The sequence below is a fragment of the Lonchura striata genome, chromosome Z, assembly GCF_050655825.1.
Source record: "Lonchura striata isolate lonStrDom1 chromosome Z, ASM5065582v1, whole genome shotgun sequence".
Classification (NCBI taxonomy): Eukaryota; Metazoa; Chordata; class Aves; order Passeriformes; family Estrildidae; genus Lonchura; species Lonchura striata.
Window position 1 is genome coordinate 44477501 of NC_140740.1, and position 26254 is coordinate 44503754.

Here is a 26254-nt window from a genome sequence, read left to right on the forward strand (position 1 = left end):
ATACAAAGTTGTGGTAGAACATGAGGTTTATAAATTACAGTTCTGGTCATGTGTCACTTCATTTTCTGCCAGATTGCTTGTCTGGTTAAATCAAGTGATATTGGCACTGAAATATTCAGCATCTGTACTTTCAATTATATGTTATGAAGCTAAGTTAGTTGCCAAACTTTTTTTTTTTTTTCCTATAGTCTATAAAATATTAGAAGTATGCCTAAAATTTCTATCCATATTTGTAGGTGCTAGGTGAAAAGTAAACCACATAAGAATGTGAACAGCTCTTTACTAAATAGACACAGTTAGTATGCTTGGTAACCAGAACTAAAAAGAAGAAAACAAAAATGAAGAAATGTATCTCAAGTATTTGACCAATCCCAACACAGACTCAGAAATAAATTAGACAGTGTAGTTCTGGCTTGGAATAAATCTTTCTTGATCTGTGTCCAGATTATTAAAACAGGGAGTTTAAGCCAGTCACACAACTGACTAAAAATTATGATGCCTATTTAGAGATATTTAAAAGAGGTGTCAAATTAGGAGGTTCTAAATTAGGAATTTCATCAGGTTAAGTTTTCTCAGGGGTCAGTGGAAGAGGGAAAGCTGCTCCACAGACTTACTAAGCACATGTGAAATTTCAGACGCCTGCAGCCAGTAGGTATTTTTTTCCAGTTTGATAAGAACAGGAAACATTGGCAACTATTTTTTTTTATTTGACCACCTAAAATAAGGTAAGCAAAGCATTATTTAACTTTTGGGGATTTTTTAGGAAATATTCTTTTTGAAGAACATTAAAATATAGGTATTTGCAAATATTTGAGTGTAAAATCCCCCTCAGAATAGGATCTTATAAATAAATAAAGAGATTCTTACTGTTTCAATAAGAACAGATCTCCAGCAAAACTGAAATTTAGGAAAAAAGTCCACATGTAGCTGAAACCTTGTAGTAAAAGAATAGAGGAATAAGAATTATTTCAATTTTTCATTGGAGAAATTTGTTTCTTTTTCAGAGGTTTTTATTTATTTTCTTTTCTTTTTTTTTTTTTTTTTTTTTCTGAGGAGAAAAAAAAATGTTTCAGGACCTTTAAAAAATCCAGAGGTTTGGAAAGGGCCAGATAAAATCAAAAATAATTTCCAAAAATAGTCAGAAAACTCAAGGAACCAGACAAAGATATATGAGGTTTTCAGATGAAGAGAGAAATTAAATCAACCAGAGCAAAAATCTCTCTTAATATCGTAAATAAAATCCTGAGGGTTAATTAAAGAAGGATGTAGCACAATTAACAGACTTAAAATACATATGCCACAACTTCATGAGTTTTGTGAAGTGAGTGATTATGGATAATTAATGACCAAAAAACCTGATTGGATTCAAAACTTAAGCTTTTCCTCAAACATTACTCAAAAATGGCCAACTTATTATGAAAAAAAAAAATCTCATCTCGTTTATGTATACTTAAGAATTACATTTCAAGAAAGGTTTCAGAACATCTACCTATGTGAGAACAGAGGTTCAGTGTCAAAAAACATAATTTCAACACCAAAAATTTAAAAAAAAATCCTTAGCGTGGAAAAATAATGTGTTTGTTTGTTTTAATATTCAGCTACCTTAATAAAAATGTCTAGTAATCTTAAAATATATATAAGAGTTGCTAGTAGGAGATTATTTTATTGAACAGGAGGAAAAAGATGGTTTGTCTTTTAACATGTTTTCTGATGATAGCCCACAGATGTTTTGTAACCAATTACTCAATTCTGAAAGATTTTCCCATCTTGAAAAGCAGTCACCTTATTTTACATTACTATTACTAAAACCAAAGAGGTCATATACTGCCTGTAGTTCTGCTAATCTATATTGTTGGCTTCAGATAGTTTTAATATTTTCTAATATCAAAAAGGTAATATTACTAAGAGTAAGGGGCTTAGAAAAAAAGGCTAAATCAATAATAAAGTTGTGGATTTCTTTACAAATTGTTAATTCTAGGACAATCAAAAAGATTTGAGAAACAGAAGAATTATAGGAATAAAAAGAAATTAATTCCGATTTTTACGTAAGTGGCAGGCATGGGATTCACTGACTTGCATACTACGTTAAAAGAAGAGGCAGATTTATTTCCTTACTTTTATTGTTGTGTGTTAATGGACAAGCTGCTTCACTGGCTCAGTTCTCTCTCTGGTTGATTATATTCAAACTGGCATTCTTCAAGGACATGCATCAATTCTGTATCTGCACAATGCCACCCTGAAACCAGTCATGGGCTTTTCGAAGTGACTGAAATATAGATAGTAAGAAAAAAAGGAGACTTGCATCTCAGCTGTAGTGGAGTGGGTTTAGTGTTCTGCAATGCTTGGTTGCTTTATTATTAATTAACAAACAGCAGCACTATGTTCTTTCTTTCTTTTTCCCTCCTTGATATGAGCTGCAGCATGAAGGCAGCTCCTACCAAAACCACTTTTTAATTTCATGGTGTAAATTGGGGTTTTTACGCTAATTAGCAAAAAATAAACAAAGACTTTCTGAATGATTGAAATGGAATTTCTGAAGGAAAGAGCAACAAATAATTACACTTCTATACCACTAATTATTATTGGTAGCTTGAACAAAATTATGTTTCTGGCCTATAGAATTTCTAATCAGTAAAGTCACAGCATTATAATATGATCTCTTCAAACAGATTTATTTTTCAGATGACTGATTCCTAATGCCGTTTTGGCATTGCATAATTCTGCTGTTATAATGCATAATCCTGCCTATAAATATACTGTTTTCTTTTATTACAAATTTTTATTTGTAGCATAGTAATGAATAGAAACTATAGGTTAAGGGTGCAGTGCACTAGGAGGTATCATAAAGGGAATTTAGAGACTGTCCTTGATGCAGATATTATAATTTAAGAAAATTATATAACATTTAAATATGTTACAAGCCCTTGTTTCTAGCCATATTTACCTATTACACTTCTTCCACATAGTGGAAGATAATCAAAGCAAGAAAGTTGGGCTTGGGGCATTTTTACACTGGGAGGCTTCTAATTAATGATGAAAACATGATTTCATCATGCTTACCTTTAGACAGTCAAAGCCTTTATTTTAAAAGCCTGCCTACTACCAATCTTTTCTAAACATGAATGATTCAACATTAAAGCTGTATGTAATATTCTCATTTATGTCTACCACTTAGATGTAAAGACAGAAAAATATCAGGGATTAATATAAAAATCATCCTTCCTGTAAAAAGATTAATGGAATTTATAAGGGTCAGTCAAAAAGTTAAATGTTGTTTCTGTCCCTTAATAATGTAGTTCAGCCCATTTTAGCTGCAACTAAAATCTCAAAATTTCTCACCTGGAAATTCAGATTTTCCTCTGTTCTACTGAAATAGAAAGTTATATCTTAAGTATGGACCTCATTAAGTTATGAACGGGGAGATGAGTATAACCAAAAACCACTGACACAAATAAACAAGGAAATGAGATGGCTAGATAATAAATTTTGAGATGGTGGATGATGATAAGAAAATGGAAAGAGTACCTAATTAATTTTGAGATGATGAAAGACGTTGTGTCTTGGAATGACAAATATTTTGAATGCAAGACTTGTGTACTTAGATGTTTATTAAAATTACAAGGACCCTTTTTAATTTTTTTTGCCTCCATTTAGAACTGTTTAAGAAATGGATATCCAACACGACATTAATATTAATGATGAGTGACAGATAGGTGGAAAGATATGGGCATGCTAGCAGGTTGTGTCCTTTTAATCACATCTGAGAAGCCTCTGCTTCACCTCACTGAAAACTGGTACAAAGGCAAAAAAGACAACTCAGATTACAAGACTCAGGCTGATGGCAAAAAATATCACTTAAAGCTTCAACTAAAGGCCTCAGCTAAAGGCCTCATGTGAAATTCCCTCAAAATGTTGGAGATTAGAAGACAAATTAAGTTTTGTACAAGCTGAGAGAGTGAATGCATTTGGTCACTCACAGAGAGTGAGTGCGTATTTGGACACTCACTGGCCAAGCTTAATAGTGTTTCAATCCAACCCTCTTATCTCCCTGTTTCTGTGGCCTGAGGCTGTGTGGGGTGAATGAGTAGAGCAGAAGAAAGCTGGATGTGCATGGGGCACAAACTCATTTAGCGAGAGGTGCTAGTAAGGAGATGGAAACGGGTGCTCTGCTATGCTCAGCATTAAGGAATACCACAAAGGGTTTCATGTCTCAAAACCTGTGTCACAGACCTCTCTCCAGATGGAAAAGCCAGCACTTGCAGCAGTGCAGTGGATGCTATAAATACAGATTGCAAACTCAGAAACCTTTCTGAAGAGCCTCATCAGAAAGGGAAGAAAATGCTCCCAGCCATTCCCATACAAATGACTGTACCTAGCTGGGCTACAGTATACTAAACAACTGCAGAAAGCAACAAATCACCAGTCTGTTTGTGACAGGTCATCCCAGCTAAATCAAGTTGTCATTTATTTTTGACTTGCTCTTGCCCCAGGATCAGTAGCTGTTTCTTTCAGGTTGAGACTGGAGCAATTTGAAAGTGCAAAAGCCTATTAGAAAAAATGGCATGAAGGGTTAGTTATAGCAGTGGCGGTTGCACTTTGTCATCTGTAGTTAACCCTTTTGCCCCAGGGCTTCAGAGACTTTCTGTATGGTTCACAGGTCATTCAGAAGCTTTGCTGCAAGTCAGCATTTAAAGGTGAAACCTGGGAGCAAAGCTGTCATAAAGGCATGGGGGGGGATGGCTGCGTGTGTGGCAGAGGGGAGTTGTTAATCCAGATAATATTTTAAATGGAAACAAGCTCCCTGGTGGGGGGAGGAAAGTAAATGTGCCTCTTGTGTTTGATAGCAAAAAATACCAATCACTTAGGGAAAGTAGACACTTTCAAGCAGTGTTTCAGTTGTAATTTCTGTATCACTGCTGCCTTTTGTAGACTTACTCAAGCCAGAGACCTCTGCTGAGTCCTGAGCTTAGCTGTATCAGGGTCTATGACCAAATAAACATAGTGCAGAAATTATTTGCGTGAAGTTTTCCCCATTTCTTCACAAACAAGAGTATGGAAGAGGAAGATAAATGGGTTATTCTGTAAGGAAATCAAACAACTCTTCTATGGAGAGGATGTTTAGATTAGATATTATGAAAATTCTTTACTGTGAGGGTGGTGAGGCACTGGTTGCTCAGAGAAGCTGTAGATGCCCCATTCCTGGAAGGTGTGGCCCTCTGCTAGGTTGGATGGGGCTCTCAACCTTGATCTAGTGCAAGGTCCCCCTTCGCATGGCAGAGGGTTTGGAACTAGCTGTTCTTCAAGATTCCTTCCAACCCAAAATGTTTTGGGATTCTGTGATCCTATGGTCCAGCGTCAGATCCAGAAAATCATTATCTTGACCTCTGTGTATAGAGCCAAGTATTTAAGGGAAAGGTTACTGAAAATGTGGCTGCACTGTTTTGATTTAAACTTGGCTATCTGCAGAAGACACTGTTTATCCACTGCATTTCCTGTTTGCTTGCTGTTTTTTTAAATGGTTCACTTTACAGATTTGGCTTATACCAATGGCAATTGTAGGAGAAAGATTTCTGTCATTTTCTCATTACTGCACTAAAAGACGCTCAATCTAATATGGAAGTGGTTGAAAAAGCAGGTTTTAGGAAGTAATGGAGAGTTTTCTATATGTGAATTTTTAGCCAGCGGGTTGGCACAGATACACAGAGATGTAATACCATCACCCCACTCCAAAAAAAACCAAAAACAAAACAAAAGGAGACTTTTGCACATTTCCCTATTCTTGTCAAGATGTGTATTTGAGATGCAAAGTAAGACTGAAAAAGCAGAAAAGCAGTTCCAACTAACACACTAATTGTTTATTACCATATTTCTGCAAAAACACTTGTCTTAAGGGCTTACCTTAACAGTTCTCTATTCTCTGATAAGTGATGCAGCCATTCCAAGAGACTGGATGGCACTAATCCGTAACAGCATCAGAATAATTACAAATTTGCCCATCATCAGTGTTGTGGGTTTTTCTGCCTTTCTTCTTCTTTTTCCTCAGGCTTCTTTGCTACATATAAACATGTACAGCTCTGCCCCTTACTCTGCCAGTCTCAGATATTGGTAACATCTTGAATATCCTAATCTGACTAAAGCATTTCCCTTTCTCCCTTCTATTTCCAAGAGATCATGAATGCCTTACTAAAGCAGTCCAAGGGTGTAAACAGTTCTCCTTATGGTCTCTGTTCAAATTTGCTACAGCTTTTCTCTCTCATACCTGTTTGCATGCTCTTAAATTCCTTAGGCATCTTAAGTTTACATTCAAAATAAAACAAGGTTGACAGATTTGAACTCATTTCTGATATTGTGAGGAAGCAATTGCATATAGAAAAGAACCTCTGACAACTCAGAACAAAGATATTTTTGTTGCAAGCTTGGTAATGGTGTGAGCTCAACCTTAGTCTCTGTTGAATTGTTAAAATGTGAAAGGCAACTTACCTAAATGGGCAGTGAATGAGGGGAGCTGGATGTACCGTGCAAGCAAAGTGAAAACTATCAATCACCATCTATTACTTCACTCTTGGTATTTGAGCAGTGTTTCAGATGTTCTGGAGAGATTAGCTCAGAGTAAGTAAATGCCAAAATGGAAACTGTCTACACATATCCATCCAGTGTGTCAGCCAAGCTAATCACAGTGTGCTTTATAGACTGACCACTTCAGTCCCAGCTCTATCAGAGATCTCTCAGACATAAATTTAGCAAGGTGGATGAATCTGACTTGTCTCAGTAGAAAGTTCCACATCCTTCAAGCAAGTCATCATGCAGATAAGGAATGAAGATATCTGACTTGGAGATTTGACCTTCCAAATAGGCAAAGCAAATTATAAGCTACAAAGATTTCCTACAATCGTTCCCTGGATTATGTCTTGATTTCTAATACTTCATGGATCACAGCTTTAGAAGAACTGAGCTAGCCTAACATGAAAGCTGTCATCTAAAGCAAAACGTAAGCTATGAGCCCACTCTCTGATTTTTACACGTATCCCCTCTGATTAGAGGGGATATGCTCAGGTCTCAAAGTAAATTCCCAGTCATTTTACAGAATCCTTTCAGTAAACAGTTCCTCATTCCTTATATTAATTTGTAGCTTTGAAGAATATTTTGCTTGAGAAAATGGGACCTCTTTTCTGGATAAATCAGTGCAAATTCCAGTTCAACACAACAGGTTCTCTCTCCACCCAGTTCCAAAGAACTGAAATGATACCTGATTGCTCTGAGCTCTTTCAGAGGTCCTTTGAATCTCTCCAAATGGAGGAATGGTCAGCCACTGTAATAATCTAAACATAACACAGATGCAGCATGAAAACTACATGCTTTCCTTAGCCTGAATATAGTAGAATAGACAGAGGGGTCTGTAAAAGGCAAATGTCACTCCTTAGGATGTATTTTCTCATGCTGAAGAAAAATCACTACAAACAATCAGTGACAAACCTTAGGAGGGAAAATGTCAGTTACTAAGCAGTATCCCCAGGAGTACAGGAGAAACCTTCCTTGCTCAGGTGAGATTCACTTCTCATTCTGAAGTAGAAATGAAAACACCGGCAGTAGAAGAGAGACCATCAACTGAAGCAGATACTACAAAAATAGTACTGAAGGCAGAGAGCAAGAGCAATTGTGTAACCTGAGACCTTAAAGGATACCAGGGATAGAAGAGTTGTAACATTACAGCAGAAAGTGGTAAATGCAGCCATACCAGCAGAAGAATGACACAATTTTGCAAGCATAAGAGAAGCTGAAGTGAGATAGATTTAGCTGCAAGTACCCAAATGAAAGAAAAAAAAAAAAATCATTGCATGCAGCAAGCTACAGCCATTAAAAAGAGGCATATTTTCTTCCTCAGAAAGAAGATATTTTGAGGTGTAGAAGATGTAGGAACTGTCCCAGAAGAAGAAGAGAAGGAAAAAACTTCAGGCAGCGAAAAAGCAGGACCACACCTGCACAGGCAACCACTTCAGGGAACTGTTAATTTTCTTCTTTTTCTACAAATAATCATAATAATCACAGTCATGATGTTAAGCATGAGTTCATAATTACTATCCAGCAACTCATATAAGAAACATGTGACAGCTAGGAGAACCCTCAAGTCGTATTTTAGTGACACATATACTTAGGTCTTCTAGTCTTTATCAATCTCCATTTGCAAATGATTCTGATATTCATTATTTTAAAAGACAGGGAAGTTAAAGCATGAGAAGCAGAAACAAAACTGACTCAAAGTCAGAACAGTAAAGACAAGGAAAAAAAGACAGCTTATCTAAGTCCAAAATTTATGGAATTTATATACTCCTCATAAGAGAATCAGCAAAGTGTACAATAAAAAAAGAAAAATTATGGTCTTTAAAATATGGGTATCCCTCTTTCCCTCTTCCAAATATGCATGATTTGTATCCATGCTGTATTTGTAACTGTGAGCACAAACAGGCACAGACTCTTATGTGATTTCTTTGGCAATCACAGACAATAGGCATACAGGATGTGAGAAGGGTTCTAGGTGAGATCAAGACAGAATTTGTTTATTATTTAATCAGTGATTGCTATCAATACATGAAAAGGTAATCTTATCTCAGATAAGAAAAACATAATTTAAAAAAACCTGATGCTCCAAAAATTGACTAAGTGTGACTGCAATTATTTTTTAAGATACATTCTAATACATTAACTCATCCAGAAAAGAAAACTGTTTAAACCATCTGCCCCAGCTTGAGATTTTTGTTTTGTTTTCGATTTTGTTTCTTTGTTTGGATTTCTTGCTTAGAAATCAGCATATAATGATTTAGCTATTACTTATTTTTCACAATTTGGGATTTCAGGCTGATGCTTCAGTGTTTGGAATTCATCCTTTCTTATGGATGGCTCTATTTGTGACAAATTGATATTTTCAGAAAACAGTGTTTTAAAGTTGACAGTTCTCTGAGTCTTTTAACTGATGAATTTCAGCACTCTACGAATAAAGTTAAATAACTTTTTTTTATTTATATTTATAGATAAGAATGTCAGAATATTTGTTGTTTAATATGAAGCTACTCTAAAAACACAAATACTTTTTAACCACATTTCCAAATGTAAGCAATGCAAATGGTTAAATAAGATTGTTTTCGAACTGATAGAAGGCAAGCAGAGACCTCCAGTGCAAAATTAGCCATCTAAAATAGCTGGACCTTTTTTTTAGTCTGTTCTTCTGAGGTGGAAAAAACTGTTATTTACAAATCAAAACTTACTACGAAAACATGTGACTTTAGCAGAACTTCACGCTGGCCCAGGATTGGATCTGCAAGAGTGAGTGACAGCTCCCCACATATATTATTCAGTGCATCACCTTTCTGGAGCTGATAAAATCCATCTCAAGTCCCTGCTCTGTCATGTAACAGCATCATAGAATACGCTGGGTTAGAAGGGACACACAAGGGTTATAAAATCCAACTTCTGACCCTGCAAAGGACACACCCTGTGCCTATGAGCATTGTCCAAATGCTTCTTGAACTCTGCTAGGCTTGGTGCTGTGACCACTGCACTTTCAGACCTGTTCAGTGCCCAACCACCCTCTGGGTGAAAAACTTTTTCCTGATATCCAACTTAAACCTCCCCTAACACAGTTTTGGTCTCTTGGATGCTGTCATGGGTCACCAAAGAGAGGAGATCAGTGCCTGCTTGTCCTCTGCCTCTCATAAGGATGTTGTAACTTCAGTGAGGTCTCCCCTCACTCTCCTCTTCTCCAGGCTGAACAGACCAAGTACCCTCAGAGCCACTCAAGGCTCTTCACCATCTTCTTTTCCTCCTTTGAAAGCTTTCTAATAGATTAACATATTTCTTATATTGCAGTGAGCAAAACTGCACACAATATTCAAGATGGTGTTGAACCAGAGAAGAGAATATAGCTCCCTGTTCTCTAAGGCAGACACTCTACTTTATATAGAGTCTCTTTGCCACAATAACTTAAAATATATATTCAGAAGTCTTGCACGATCAGAGCTAAAGTTAGGACTTGAATTTGTTTCTTTTAGGCAGTGAACTGTATAACCCACTGCCAAACTACGTTGTGCAAGAGGTAGGCATCCAGTGTGTGCTTGACCCCTTGGTTCACTCTGGCATCACCTGCAGCACAGGTGAGAAATCTAAGGGTTCAACAATGCCACCCAAAAAAAGCTGACTGAAAGTGCTAGCCTACTTGAGAAGAGATGCCCTATTTAACTAATGATAGCTTGGTTTTCTATACTCTGAAGAAAGTGACACCAAATTCTTGCTGGAGGCCCATAATGCTGTAGGTTTTTCTTCTTCATCTTCCTCTTGTCATGTATTACCTCATTTTTCCAGCAGCAGTGAATGCACAGAAGGGCTCAGCACAGCAGAAAGTGCAACTTGGTCCCTCTTGCTCTTCAGCACCCATCATATTGCTCTATGAGATGTAAATATGTGACCTTCTTTTGAAAGGAAAATCCTTCCTAGCTGCTTTTCAGCTACATCACTTATGCATTATAGACTTTCTACTCAATTGCAGCATAATCTCATAGGAATTTATTATGCATCCTGTATATAAAACAGTATGTACCCTCTACAGAGAACATCAAAAGATAGTTAATAGAGATGTTAAATTATTATTGGTTGAAAGCAGCTGATGCCCTAGAGTAATCAGATTCTCTCTTTCTCTCGCTTCATATACTATATATAATATATACAATTAATAGTGCACATATATCAGTCGCCGAATAGATCTCTATAAAGTCTGCTCAAATGTTAGAGGAACTGATGTATTAAACATGTGGAACCAAGCAAAGATGTCACAATAAGGCACATTACAAATACCAGCAAAAGTGTTGATGGATATGGCAAAGGAGAAACTACAAGTCCCGAGGAAAATAATAAAGCAAAAAAAAAAAAAAGCTTTATGTTATTTCCTGGTCTCAAAATTTATTTGTTGGGGAAGACAGTCAAGGTGCTGCTGACTGGATTGAATAGCTGCATTTGTATTTATTAATAGTCAGGAGAAAATATTAAATGCTTACACTGAGCTAATTACTTATTGGCAAAGATCAAGAAAAAGTGTAATTTGGAACTTACTACACAATGATTAGATTAATTGAGATGAGATTAAATTAGAATTGCATCTAAACTCTGGGATAAGGCTCTGAAATAGGAACCAGGAAATTTCTTTAATATCATGGGTATACTATGAACTGTTGCCTAAGTTCATCCATGCCAGTTGATGATGTCCTATGCAGAGTCTAATCTCTCCTTTCAGAGAGTTGACCCTCTCCATGTGTTTATTTAAAACACATAAATACCTTAAACACATCTAGAAATTTAAAATAGTGCTTACATAAGTAATAAGTATCAGTGGTAATAATTAGAGCAATTGGTGAGATCTAAATACTAAATACAGATCTATAAGCTTTTCTTTAACAAGTATTTGAAAATTTCAGAATTAAATTAGGTTACTTGAAAATTTAAAAGTGGAAAAGAAGATAATGCTTCAACTAAATGACATTAGAGATTTCCAAGCTTAATGACTTGTGATTCAACAATAACATATTAAATGCATATATTCCAGTATATGCTTAAGGTGGAGAAAATACTGCAACCCACTGAAATGTGGGTATCTGTACTGGGGTTTTGCACTGCTCCCTTCTAAATTATTTGGGTCTATCTCGCACTTGAAGGGTCTTCCTATGCAAATCACATTAATTTCAGGAAGAAATACCCTAGCAAGGTGAAAAATGAAAAAAATTTCCTACCTATTTCACTCATTAATTCCAGAAGGAAATTCAAAGAGCAAGCTTGGACTCAAGTGATATGTTTGTACTAACAAGGCTTGCCATGAGATTCTGTAATAAATGACCAGACACTGTGCTCTATGCTGAAACTTGATGTGGAGAAGGTGTGCTTGAAGGCTTTGTCTTAAATGACAAAGTAAACAGATCTCTAAAAGACCCTCCTAAAAATATCTTTTTGCAATCTGAATGTGATGTGGACTGCACTGTGATGATCTGGCAGACCTAGCAATAAAAACATGTTTTCCTTAATATCCAGGGGAAATTCCAAATCTGAAAAAGCTCTGGTAACAGGTCTGAAGAAGGAATAGGGGGTGAAAAACTGGGGGAAATCATCCTTCCCTGTTTTACCCACAGGTTGGTTATGATGATTAGTGGACTCTCAGAGGTAAGGGCAGGAGAGCAGCACTGAATACACACCCACATGATCCTCATTGCATTTGTTTTTATTGTGTAATAGGCTGATATTGCAACAAAAAAATCCTGATCCCTCTTCCTGATCTCAAAAAGGTCACCTCAGGAGCACATATTGCACATATGGAAGTATATCCAGAGTTAGGTACCTTACCCACATGAACAGAGCAAACAACACCAGAGTGACCAGTGGTTCTGTACCTAACACAGAAAACTCTTAGACCAAATTTTCTTCTGCTCTGGGCAGATCAGTTGTTATCTCAAATTTTTTGCCCTACATGGTGCATCAGTGTAAACTGTCATGGTTTAGGAGTGGTGTTTTCCCATTTAATACTCTAACTAAAACATGCTGCCACTCCCTCTTCTTCTCCAACTGGAAGCAGAAAAGGCAAAGGTTATGGGCAGACATAAGAATTTACTAGAAACAGCAAGGGATAAGAAAACCAACAGTAACAGGAACAATATTAATAACAAATGCTGTAAGACAAATAAGTGGTTTACACAAAAAAGCCATAAATGACCAAATGCCAACTAGCTCTTCCCTGCCTCAATTCCTCATGACTGGAGGGAACTCCACTCTCCTGGGAAGTGAGAGTACCGTTCCCATTCCCCCTTCCCTGGTAATGATGTGTGAAGGTATCAAATAATAGTGTCCTGGCCACGTCCCCTCCTGATTATTACAAAAAGTTAACCCTGTCCTGGCAGAAACCAGGATATCAAAGCACAAATTTAATACTAGAAAATGAGCTGACATCACCTCAAAATACACTAAATACTCTTTATAACAAAGTCCTGTAATGAAAGTTTGACTTTGATTTGGACTGAATGTCTCCAGTCAAACAATATTAATAATCCATGCTGAAGAGTGATAAAAGGTGAATTGATCTCATCTAGCTTGAGACATACAATGCAGATATCTACATTTGACTGCAAGGAAAAAAATAGGCATGAAATGGAACACATTTACTAAAAGTTTATCTTCCAGTATTAACATAGTCAGTGAGATTAAACAATAAACTCAGCTGCAGATGTCTACCTTGCAAACCTCTAAATGAATCCCATGAGCTGTATCAAATGAGACTATGTTCAAATGCCTTTGTCTAAAACCAGCTGAATTCTGTTTCACTGATGAGAGTTCCACCTACCTTCATTTTGTGGGATATTAATTTAAAACGGGAAACAAAAACAACTCTTGAAGATCAGAGAATTGCTAAGAAATTTGGAGTTGTATTAGAGTTCTGTTTGTTGTGGTTTTTTTCTCTTGTATATGTAACATATGTTTGGTGTCTTTAAACACAATTACTTTTGTATAATAAAAATGTTGATTTGATGATGTAACATTTTCTGCAAGTGTGTTTAACACATTTTATGTTTTCATACGTTGCAATGAAACTCAATTATGTATGTGTAATAAGGCTCTTGATTGTTACACTTCTACTTTTCTGTATAATGAAGCCAGCAATTAGAATTTGGTTGCTCCATGGCATAGGAAAACACACTTGTTTTCTAGACAAAAGATGTTAATGAGCATCTTTAAAAAAATAAAAAAGTGTTCCAAAAAAAAAGTCAATAACTTAAACATGTAATCCGATTTCTTAACAAAAAGGATTTGGTTCCTGAAAATATAATAACTTCAATGGGCAAACAGTTGAAATTACATTAATACACTCATGATTAAAGAAATTAATAAGAAACTATTTCACCAATAAAGTTATTGCCTTTACATTGTTGACTTACATATTTTCTTGAGTGCAGGGAAATGCACACAGCCTGTATAGTTATAAGCCCTAATCACACTTATTAACACCAGTCCTTTTTTTGCGCAAGAAGTGTGTTTCCAAAACAAATTTCCCAATTGTCTTTATTTGCCATGCATTAATTTGGTTTCTGAGGCAGCCTTGGAGCATGGCAACTATTCCTTTTGGATTAAATTGGACCAGAGGATATTCCAGGAGATCTTCAGAGGCATCACTCCTGCAGTCTGTGGGTTCAGACTATAAATAACCCAAAGCAAACATTCTTTAAGTGTCTATGCTGTGGCCATCAGGTTCTAAACACCATCTGCTTTCCTTATATTTGTTCACCTTATTAGACATTATAGATAATACCTCATCAAGGAGCTGATTTGTGATTTTCTACTAACTTTCCACAGTGGATATTTATTTTGAATTTTCAACATTTTAGTATAAGGCTATGGAGTCAAACAGAGACCGAACAAACCCATTGGAGCCACAGGTTTCTTGTACCATATGGCTCCCCCTTGGCCATTTATCGATCAAGTTTCAATCAATTTTGATGACTGGCAGAGCCTGCAAGGCTGGGAAAAGAGACTTGCCATCTTGGAGTACAGTGGGTGAGACAACAGAAGAGGTAGGACTCACTGAGTATGACAATAGTTATCTTAATTTGATAAATAAACATTAATCCAATTGTCTTAAAGTTTTGTGCAGTCAAGTAGAGAAATAAGCAATTTTAGGGTATGAGATGGTCTGTGACCAGATAGCTTCCCTTTCTTTCCATTGACTGCAAGGGATAATTGGTTACCAGCGCAGATGGAAATTTCATGTTTAACCCCCATGAATGATGTCCAAATTGTCTGGTGATCAGCAAAGCAGAAAAAAGCCATGAGGTTTTTCACCTTTTGGTGAAAGAAAGAGAATCCTAAATTCAGAAGTCAGACAGGTAAATGTCCACTTGAATGACTGTCAGTGCACATTGTTGTGGTATCACAATCACACATTGCAATCAATGAGATTTCAAATTAACCTGCAACAGAGTCTCAAAGGTTTTTACACACTCATTTGGATCCACTCACCATAGCTCATAAAGCCAAGCATTTTACAGGTAGAATACCTGCCTAAAATCTACTTTTAAATGATCCTTAGAAATAAAAAGAAAAAAACCCAACCAAACAAAACCCCAAAAACATAAGGAGCTTTGTTAGGTTGCTCTGACATCCATACTTTTCAGGGAAAAAAAAAATAATGACTGTATTGTAAACATATTTCACTACAGCTTAATTTGTCTTTGAAAATCAGGTTTTTTAGAGCTTAATAAAAACACCAGTGGAAATATATTCTGGCTTAAGGTTGTCTTTGGGGCTTTTTTGATTCTGTGAATTAAGTGATTTTAAATAATTTACCTTATTTTTAAGTAGTTTTATAATTGTGCTTGCATTTAATTTTGGTCCCAGAGGAGCAAGATTTCTAATTATAGTATTTTTCTTAAAAACATTGCTGAAATCACTCTTTTTCTGTAAAGGCCAATTGCTTTGATATTCTTTTTTTTTTTTTTTTTTTTTTTTTTTTTTTTTCCAAATCCCACTACAGTGCCTGACAAACCCATCTGGGGTGGGCATGTGACATCCCATTCTGCCTCCTTTGTGCTTGATAAAACACCAAAAATAGTACAAAGGGAACTCCCAGTCTTGGAAAATGTGTGTGTATTTATTGCTACTTTCCAGGTTTTAGGAACATTCAAGGGAAGTTACACTGAGTACCACACTGATATAGGTAAAGCATGGAGGTTGAGGTAGAGGTTAGGAAGAATTTGTGGAAGATAAGGTTTTTTTTACCCTATGTTGCCAAAAATTTGTAGCAGCATAAGGCAGACCTCAGGAAACTCTACAAAACAAGATGTTACTGTACCACAGTCAGGTAGTCCAAGATAGCTTAGGCTGGTTACGCTGGGGAAGCAGAGATCTGAATCTTATGGATCTCATGTGCCAAAACCATGCTCTAGGGCCAGGGTGGGTGCCTAGGGTATTATTACTTGAACTGACCAAATAAAACTGATCATGCCTGCATGTGTGCAGCAACTGACCCACCATATGGCAGTGTCATCACAGCCTTAAACAGGTGCTTGAGCTTGGGTAAATTTAATTTGGGTCCAATCCAAAAGATATTTTGGAAGTGCAAACATGTGTTAAACTGCTTAATCCCTTCACACACATACACACACATGAAGAACATGGATTTCTTTGCTGTGGCTTTTCCATAATAAGGATACAGTATGTTCTGGGTTTAAGTACAGTGAGTACCTGGTCTTTCACAAATAAATTGAAGAAACATATTTTCGGTGTTGTTGGTTTGTTTCTCTTGCTTCATCTTTTTTTTTTTTTTCTTCCCTGCCATCTGGGTTTCCACAATTAGAGATAGGATTCATCTCAACTAACCTTCACTGTCTGAAAGGTGAATGGCCTAAAATAATCACCTAGGGTCTCTCTGCAGTCAGCAGAGAAAAACAGACAACTCCAAGTAGTGATTTGTCCCAACTTAAGCCAGATGTCTGACACAGACAGGACAAATCAGTCTCTGAGGTACCCATTTCTCTCCACTGAATATAAAAAGGGCCCATTTATCTGCCTTGGACCAAGTATGTAATTTTTTAGACAATAACAGTAAGTTAAAGAAATACTGTCCTTAGCATCTCATGATGCATATTATTCTTTACACACCAGAGTAAAGTACTTATGTGAAAAGGACTTTTTGTATAGGGACTGTCTTAAAAACATTTAATAATAGGGAAAATGGAACAGATAATGCAGATATTTAGAATTAAATGGAAAGTTTAATCATCAATTACTGCAAGACTGTTTGTTTGACTCAGCAGTACAATTACACAGCTGTAGATTATTATGATTAAATACTTTACACCTGGAAACATACATGCATTTTGCCATCAAAATAGAATTTCATTTTCCATTTCCTTGCACTTGGCCAATTATATATATAATGATAGTAAGATACAGTATAAATTCTGCATGTGGATTCTCATTAAAGAAACATCTTAACAAGAGATTTTAAAGAAATTGCATACATACTTTGTAAACGTAATATTTTCAAATGGCAGTTTGAAGTTAAGTCACATGAAAAAATAAAGTAATTACACTTTTTCATAGTGGAAGAGACATGGTCAAGTAACACTTTATATGAAAAATTATTCCCTTTAAAAATTACTTGGCATTTTTCAGAAGCATCTTCTGAAATACTGTGATAATAAATTACTCTTCAGAGCAGTGTCTGATTTAAAAAAGGCTTTATAAACGTATAATACATGAATCCAGAAGACATTAAAATTACACATCTTATGCTAAGAGAATATTACTAAGTCACAAATTTAAGTACTCAAAAATTAGTATGATTTTTTAAATATTTGTAAAAGTTTAACATAACCTAAGTAATGTTCTAAGATAAAGTACTCAGTCCTGAATCAATGGCAGACCTTGTACCTGTTATATCAGTGTATAAACTGATCCATCAGGTAATAAACAAGACAGTTATCATTAAAAATGCTCATCACATCTTCTCTTAACACAGGAATTTCTCCGTTATAATAAGGAGTTAGAGTGTATATAGGGGAAGAGTAGGAAGAAGAAGAGGCTGAAGGATAATGAGTGTATTCCTCTCAAAGAGATTTCATTGAAACATTAACTCTGACCCTGTCCTTCTAAAGTGTCTGTCATGGAGGAGTTTTTGCATTGATTTAAAATCAGAAAGCATAAGTCTACTATACCAATTTATATATTTATATGATCTAAATGTGTTTCTGCCCAGTGAGTCTAAGGGAGTCCTGAACTGTCCACCTCATATATAAACCTTTGTGTTTTGAGGGCTGAATTGCACTCTCTTTCCTGGCACTAATGATATTCTGATGGTTCATTAATGGTAACAAAGGACTAAGCCACTGCAGTGATCTGAGGGTTATAAAATTCTGCAGATGCTTCCAGTCAGAAGAAGGTTTACAAAGTCTCCCCAACACACGGACATATATGACTGTCCATTCACAACTAACTACTGCAAATAATACACCAGATGCGTCAAATAGCCAGCAGCAGCAGCTTCCTTTCTGTGAGGCATAAAAATGAAATGAACAGCTGGGGTAAGTTTCTGTTTAATGAAACATTTTACACTTTTTTAAGTATCCTTCTCCAATTGTATACATAAAATTCCCCTCCTATCTCATCTAGAAAATGGGGAAATTCTTCCTAATCCTACATGTCCCTAGTGTGATACTTCAGAAATTAAATAATGATACCCTCCAATATGTAAGTGAATGGATAAACAAATTTACAAATCTTATTATTACAAGTGGTTGCACCATTAAGTAAAGTCCAAATGCTCTTTAAGGAATAATTTCAGGTAAAACTGTGTCACATCATATATATTTTACTCTTTTCATCTATTATCCAACATTATAGAGAAGCTCTTCTGTTTCTTAGTGCCATGATTTCTAGGGCAGGATAAAGTGGAGAAATGTGTGTGTCCGTATTTTGTGGGGTTTTAAATTTAAGATGTCTGCATGCCTGTATCTGAATCAGTATCAGGTTTTGTCCCTGCAGAGCAGGCAGGCATGTGCTTCAGAACCATTGTCTTCAATAAGAGCTGAGTTCTTATTGAAGTAGGAGGCTCTGAAGCACATACCTGTATGTTTGGTAAATCAATGACTTGTGGGCACCCAGCCCTGCCTCAGAGGTGCTGCTTATCTCACGACTTATGGATCCTAGTGGGAGCAGAATGGTAATCTACCACGGGAAGCACGAAGATGTTGAAAGGATGTTTTACTTTCCAGAGCCCTGTTAAACTCCTGTGAATCATAAACTCTGTCACCTTCTGAAACTACAGTTCCTTCCAACATCTGCCAGTTTGTGTCAACTGAATTTAAACTCTGCATGCATTTTCCTCATGGCCCCGTGACCTGTAAAATATGACAGGTGATGGAACCATCAAGAATACAAAACCTCAGGGGACACCCTGCATACTTGTGTGTGTATGGGCATTTATTGACTCTGTGTGTGTGAGTGTGTGTGTGTGTGTGTGCGTGTGTGTGAGAACATTTTTCTGTATGACCATGTTCCAGTGTTCTCTAGTACCTTGCTTCTTAGGCTTTTTAAATTAGTATCTGATTTTCATGTGCACTGAATTTATTGAAAAGAATTGCTAAAGAAGAAAGCTGGAAAAGTAATGCTCAGAACACTATAACAGCAGAAATTACCTCGTCTCACTTAAAGATATAATGGCCACAGGGAGAAATCTTCAATAATAATTTCAGACTAATATTAGTGTTTAAAAGTTAGTATTTTAATGGAAATGCTTGATCTTGATGAAGCACAGAAATTGGCTATGTCTTTTAAGTTTCCTTGCTCACACACCTCACATACAGACAGTAGACAGGCAGCATAATCCTCTCTAGGCCTTCAGGTACAAAACAAATCATTACAGTTTTCCCATGTATGCCAAGGTTAAACAAACACCTGTAATGCTCAGTAACTCCAGCTCCTCCATACACTGTATTAGTGGCAGCTTTCCTTAAGGATTTGACTAAGCATTTGTCTACCCTGCAAAATGGAGACATGATTTCAGAACAGATTGCCTTTAGCCTGCTTGATACAAGTAAAGATAATAGAAATGGCATGTTGACACAGGCTAGGAAAACTCATATGCACCCACCAAAGGCCCTGGGTAAACATCCAGGCTCCCAGCCCTCACGAATGGACAGGATGCCGATCAGCAAGGATTGACAGCTCATGGTTGACACAGGTTTGGGAAAGGCAGTCTAGGAAGCCCTGGCTACAGAACTATGGGCGTGTGTGATCAAGTCAGGACAGTGGGATTCAGCAGCTTTGATGCTGACTTCCCCTTGTTTCTAACTTTAGCCATTTGATCACTTAATATCTCCTTTTTCTTTCATCTAATCTTTTTGGTAGACTGCACACTGGCCAGGGCAGTGGCTGCCTCTTTCGTTGCAGTCATATCTCCTTTGCAGCAATCATTAATAGGTCAGATTTAACTTAGAAATTAATATTAAAGGCTGACATATTTATTGACAATACAGTCTGTAGGCCTTTTTTTTTTTTTCCTTTTTTTTTTTTCTACACAAGGGCTAATACCATGCTATCTATTTGTACAATTTTCTTTTCTTTGTAATACTCAATGACCCTCAAGTCATTGTAGGTATAGTATACCTACAAAAGGTCTGATTAGAGGCTAAAAATTATCAGCAAGTCCTGCCTGGAATGTGTCTTCTCTTATTCAAAACAATATCAAACCTTTTGCTTATTTCCAGGAATCACCACTTTACTTGCCTTTTTCTTTGCATTCAAATCTTTCCCCTTATACTTTTCAGCCCCCGTAGGCAATTTTAATGCCTAGTCTAGACTGCCTGTTGCAAGACTGGCAGAGAACCTTTGAGCATGATGTACAATTTTTTCTTTATTACTGGTGAAAGGTTTTTACACCAAATTTTGTAGATCCAAAGGTTTTTCCACTTTTTTTTTTCTTTCTCCCCCCTGAGTCAAAGAATAACAAAATTATTTGGGGAAAGGTGCAAAGAGAAGACTACTACACAAATAAAAACTAACCTGCAATTCCATGTTTATCTGTTGGAGTAGGGTCCTTATGGAGTACTGTTCATCAGACTACAAAGGAACTAGTATTATATGAAGAAATAGTCACAAGAAAATTGTTGTACAAGTATTTACTTTAAAAGAATAGATTCAGCTCCAGTGACTTTATTAAAGTAATTATCATTTGCATCTCCTAAAGGTCTTCCCCCATGGGGAGACTGTCCTATTTATTATCAAAGGGTGTCTTTCAGTCTCCTTCTCAGTCTTCTGGCCAGCAAAGATCAGCCTGCACAATTTATCTCCTTTTTATTTACCTTGGTTCTGACAGTATTGCCTAATTTAATGATGGAGTTGTTAAATTTTTCTGATTGGGCTGTATCTTCCCCTGATTTAGTGACGCCCTTCTTGAGTGCAGTTGTTGCACACTTTGATGATTGAGATGCATAATTTAATTTAATAAATAGAGAGAGTTTACTATCATTTATGCATATTTTATTATTAGGGAAGATTCACAGTTTTGAGCACTGGTTTATTCATTCCCCTTATTTATTTATTTTTGGCAAAACCAGCTGCACAGACAACACTTGCTCAGCTGCAAAACTCCGCTGACCAAGCTCTACAATTCAGGGATTGAACTTTTGAATCTTCTCCTTATTAAGGTGCATATTCTAGCAGCACAAATTCCAGATGCTTCTTGCTTCAGCAGCCAGGGCTTATGTGCTAAGCTGTTGACAAATCAGTTGGGGATATCATTTGTTTTAAGATCACTAAAGTACATTTTCTATAGTTTCAGCTATGGTTTTAGATTCTTTGATAAAGCAAATAAAGATGCAATCAGTTTCTTTGTAAATCTTCCTATTTTGCATATAGTAAGTGGCACAAGCTTTCCATAACCAGCAGCTTCAATCTTTGGGGAAGCATTTATCCTACTATTTGAAAGAAAACCTAAGCATTTTGCTATCTTAGATTCTGAAGACACAGCAGGTTGGAAATACTGTAATTCCTGTTCAGTTTATTTTGCATAATATATTGGGGGAAAAACAAGCTTGAAACTGGACTGGCAAATGCAGAATGAAATAGCTATATAAACAGTGATAATAGATGGCTCAATCAGCAAAGAATACAGCATGATTATGTATAAAATTTCATCCACTAAAGTTCACAGCGTGATCAGGAAAGGAGGCAGCCAATCAACAGAGCATAGAGCTTTACTGAGAATGAATATGTTTTGAAAACTCAGCTACCCAGAATATTCAATGGGATCAGCAAAGTTCTAAAAAGGGGCATTTGAAGATAATAATGGATATGGAATTATTAGTCAGTAGAATGACAACTTCTTAGCATGTCTGTTTCCAGTAGTGTGTTCAAAGGGATTTAAGTATTATGTACCTGGGAATACAAGTTAATGTTGAGCATGTCACTCATGGTGAGAGCCATTGGCAGGACTGGTATAAAAATCTGCTTCTATTACACGCTAAAGAATTCACTTCATTACATCCCTACTGTGTTTTAATGCTGTTCATATTTGCAAAGGCTGCCATATTGACCAGCACCCTGAGAATCAAATGAAGAACTGAAAAATGAGTATACAAGGCTTGTTTTTTTTTTTCCTCTGTGAAGAAATAACAAGTTTATCGCCCTTGAGTAAAGGGCACTCAGAAAAATTGCTAGCAGTTATCTGTATGTTACACAAGGTGCATTGGTCCCACTAAATGCTCAAAGCCTTGTCTGGGTCACAAAGCACATTTCTCACAGCATGAAAATTTCTTTCTGGCCCCTAGTTTACGTATTTTATTCAGAATATATGCCCATATGATCTGAAAACGAACTGTTGAGACTACCTACATGGATGTCAGCTTAGATGCCTGCCCCAAAATCCTACGAAACAGAGAGTCTGGAAATTCATTACACATGGGCCTGTCATTGACTGCTGCAATCATGGTTTTAACATACCATGAGACTGAAAATCTCATTCTTTTCTGGGCTTCTAAGGCCCCTACCATTTCATCTTTCTCCTTTTAATGTAAAAGGTAGTTATTATAAACAAGTCTCGGAGTACCCCAGGAAACTGCTACTCAGTGCTATCAGGTCTTAATCTGACAGAACAGCTTCACACATTCAAGCAGGGTGATGCAACTTCATTAGATATACACAATCAGCTGCTGCTGAATACCCAGTAGCCATCCTATAGATCCTTTAGGGATTTTTTTCGTTTAAGCTAGCCTTACAGTGGTCCCATAAACCCAAGATGCCAGAGAACATTAGATATTTGATTGAAGTTCATCACTGACATCAGCTTTGTCCATACAAGATCCTCTTCAGATACTCCAAATTCACTTTGTGCAAGATGCAATAATTGAGAAAGGTCCAGAAGGTCACTTCCAAAATACACTCCTGATCCAAACTCACTTGACAAGGTAGATATACCCTGAACCATGTCAGGTCCTCAAGCTTTTCAGTCAGCTAGAGCATGGAGCACACTTTCTTTCTATAGCATTGCAATATTTCCAAAATATAAATGTCCTACACTGACATATTCAATGAGACAAGTACAAGTTATGTTCTCTGTGCCTGGGGTGTAATCTTGTTAAAAGAGGTCTGGGGGGTTCTAATGAACAAGCTAAATATGCATCAGCAGATGCCTGCAGAAGCTGCTCTCTGAGAAAAGAGTGAAAGAGTTAGATCTTTTCAACCTGGAAAAGAGAAGGCTCTGGGACAACTCCATCACTGTGTTCCTGAACCTAGAGAATAACTAGAAAAAGGACGGGGACTCACTCTTCACAAGGAGTCACACAGAGAAGACAAGCAGCAATGGGAACAAGTACCTGTGGGTAATAGTTTCATCTTTATATAAGTTTTTACAGTCAGAGCAGCAATTCAGAACAGCCTCCATACTGACATGAGTCCTCTTCAGGCTTTCAAGCTGCAATTGCACAAGATAATCTAGATAGATAATCTTATCGAGGCTTCCTTTCCTACAGAAGATGGAATCATCTCTAGAGGTCCCCTCCAACCCGGTCAGTTCTGTGGTTCCATAATTCTATGATTCCATGTGCATGCATGTATACATGTGTATGCATGTGTACATGACATATGTGGCCTTCCCTTAAAAAAGAAATTCTCATGTAAATGTTATTTTACAGCCCTTTCCATAGCCACCCTCACATTACTGACAAACAAATACTGAAAAGGGTTGACTCTCATGAAAGCAGCACCAAAGAAGCCCAGCACTTGCTGTAGTAATAGACTGTTATGCATCACAAGATATTGAGCCTGAGGTGAGAATTACTGGCTAAAATTCCGTGACAGGCGCTATGCAAGAGGTCAGAGCACATAATCATAATGTTCCCTTCCAGCCATAAAATCTATTAATCTAAGGATTTCATTCTACTGGGTATTGTGCACAATTTGCTACAACAAATACGGAATTCAATTCACCCAGGTCACACAGGAAAACAGTTGTTTTTAAGATTACACTTAGAAACATTTTGCACGTGGTATCAGCTAAGTTCATGTACTAAAGAAAAGACCACAGCAATCTTTTCTCACCTTTTTCTTGGATCAGCACACTTGTTAAATATCTAGAAGTTCCAGTGACTTCAAAGGTTTGATGTTTTGAAAAGAAGAATCACTTGTTAAGTCAATAAATGTAGATTGAACTTCCCAAGTTGTTTTGTTTTCTTTTGTTTGGTTTTTTGTTTGGCTTTTGTTGTTTTATTTTTTATTTCTGCATGGCAGAAAGGTCTGAAAAAAGATAAGACTCCTTTCACCCCATTCTTTTTTTACAATATATTTGGTTGCATTGAATTTAGTACTGAAAAAGAGTTTAATTTTAAAACTATTACCATACAATATGAATAAAACATATGTAAGTGGATTAAGAACTGGCTAACTATAAGGTTTCAAAATGCAGTTCTTAATGCTGTATGATCCCAGGATTTAGGAGCAAGCTGTTTCTAATGTGGTTTAGTAATTGTTGCAGCATTATTCAATATTTTCATCAATAAGTAAATAAGAAATCACTACAGCTAAAATCTGTAGATGGTACAGAGACTGACATGATGGTAAGTAAGGATAGGAAAAGGAAGCATCACCTGGCTGTCTCATGAAATGGCAGACCAATAAATAGAAGATTCACTGTAATATGTACATAACACTGTAACTGCAAAAAAAAGGTCCAAAAAGTATTTGCCTTCTTCCAGAAAAAAAGAACGTGAAAACTTTGCAAACAAGAAACCCAGTATTAGTGAAACTGGACTTGTTGCACAGTCAGCATCTCTACATTATCAATCCTGTTTCCCGCACAAATTCAAAATGCGGCCCCCTCAGCTGTTATGAAGAAAATTAACTCTAGCAAAACTATCATGGAAATAAATCTGCTGACATAAAACAATGGGCAAAGAAGTCTTAAAAATAATCATAATGTTTCAAATATATTCTTATTGAAGGATTAAAATAAATCAATTCATTTGATTTTCTGAAATGAAATCCAGGAGTTGACTAGATTAAAACACAAGTAGGACCAGATAGGATATGTAGTTTAATCTTATTCAATATGGCAGAACAAGCAAGAATGATTGGATACATTCAAACCGACACAATCAATTTTTTAGAAAGGCACAACTTTTTAATAGCAGGGTCACAAACTATTGGAACAAATTACCCAATAAGTAACATATTCCCTGTGTTTTGATGTCTTTAGAACTAGTATGGATGCCTTTTGGGAAGGAAAGTAATCAAATACTTTGAATTCAATGCTGAATGACTCTGTGACATTTAATAAATTGCGATATGGAACTATCCACAGTAAGAGTGAATGTGAGTGTCCCTTCTGGCTTTATCATCTCTGCATGTATTATTTTGTATTATAATGGATGTCCCACAGGATTGTTGGCTGGAATCCTTCTCTCCTTTTTTACGATAGAAGGACATGCTGGAGACTAACTTAAAAATAATAATAACAATAAAGGGAATTTAAGTTCTACTATTTCTTTTATTTCCACTTTCTGCATCCCTATCCTTCACAGCCATAATAAGACACATCTAGGTGTGTGTTACCACAAGATAACTCTCATCTTGGGTCATTGAAGGCAGTCCTCTTTGCCTTGTGTTTCACACTTCCCCAAAGGTATGCGTTATCTCAGTATAACACATGCCTTGTCGTGTCTTATTTCTCATCTTCAGAAGAGACCTTGAAATTAAATAAATTAGTCACCAAACAGTATGGGAGGAATTTAAGGGTATTTTTCCCCCAGTGTTTCTGTTTGTGTGTGCATAGGGGGGTGCAGGTATGCCTCTTGGATTTCTTCAGGAGAGACAAAAGAAGAGAGAAATGTCTAGAAGAAAAAGAGAATTAAGAATTGAAAGAAGAACAGAGATTTTTTAAAAATTGTTGAGACAGTGGCACAGCTTTGTTACATAGCAACAACATAGGTTTGTGATTATAGCCCCTGATGAAAGAGTCCCAAGAAAATTATTAACACGCTTGCACAGGTACACAAACCAAGTAAAAACACTTTAAGCTAATAAAACATGCATAAAGAAGCAGGGGGAAAAAAAGAACAAGTAAGCAAAGTGAGAACAACTGACACCTGTGTAGAAAACCAGTGCATATATAACCTGGAAACAGGAGAAAATAGAGATTTCACAAACAGCACAATTAGGAAATGCAAGCAGAAAACATTGGTAT

General features: G+C 36.5%; 1 long non-coding RNA gene across 6 annotated transcripts in view; it reads right to left on the bottom strand.

Moving 5' to 3' along the window:
* The window catches only part of LOC146763796 (uncharacterized), a 51006-nt gene extending 38200 nt beyond the window's left edge, over positions 1-12806 (bottom strand). For 3 of the 6 annotated variants that reach the window (XR_014951628.1, XR_014951625.1, XR_014951626.1), the window contains exon 1: positions 11772-12806. This is a non-coding gene — a long non-coding RNA (uncharacterized LOC146763796). Of the gene's footprint in view, positions 1-2115; positions 2267-11771 lie in introns of all 6 variants that reach the window. The other 3 variants (XR_014951629.1, XR_014951627.1, XR_014951624.1) reach the window with 3 other exon arrangements.
* Positions 12807-26254: the final 13448 nt, after the last annotated feature.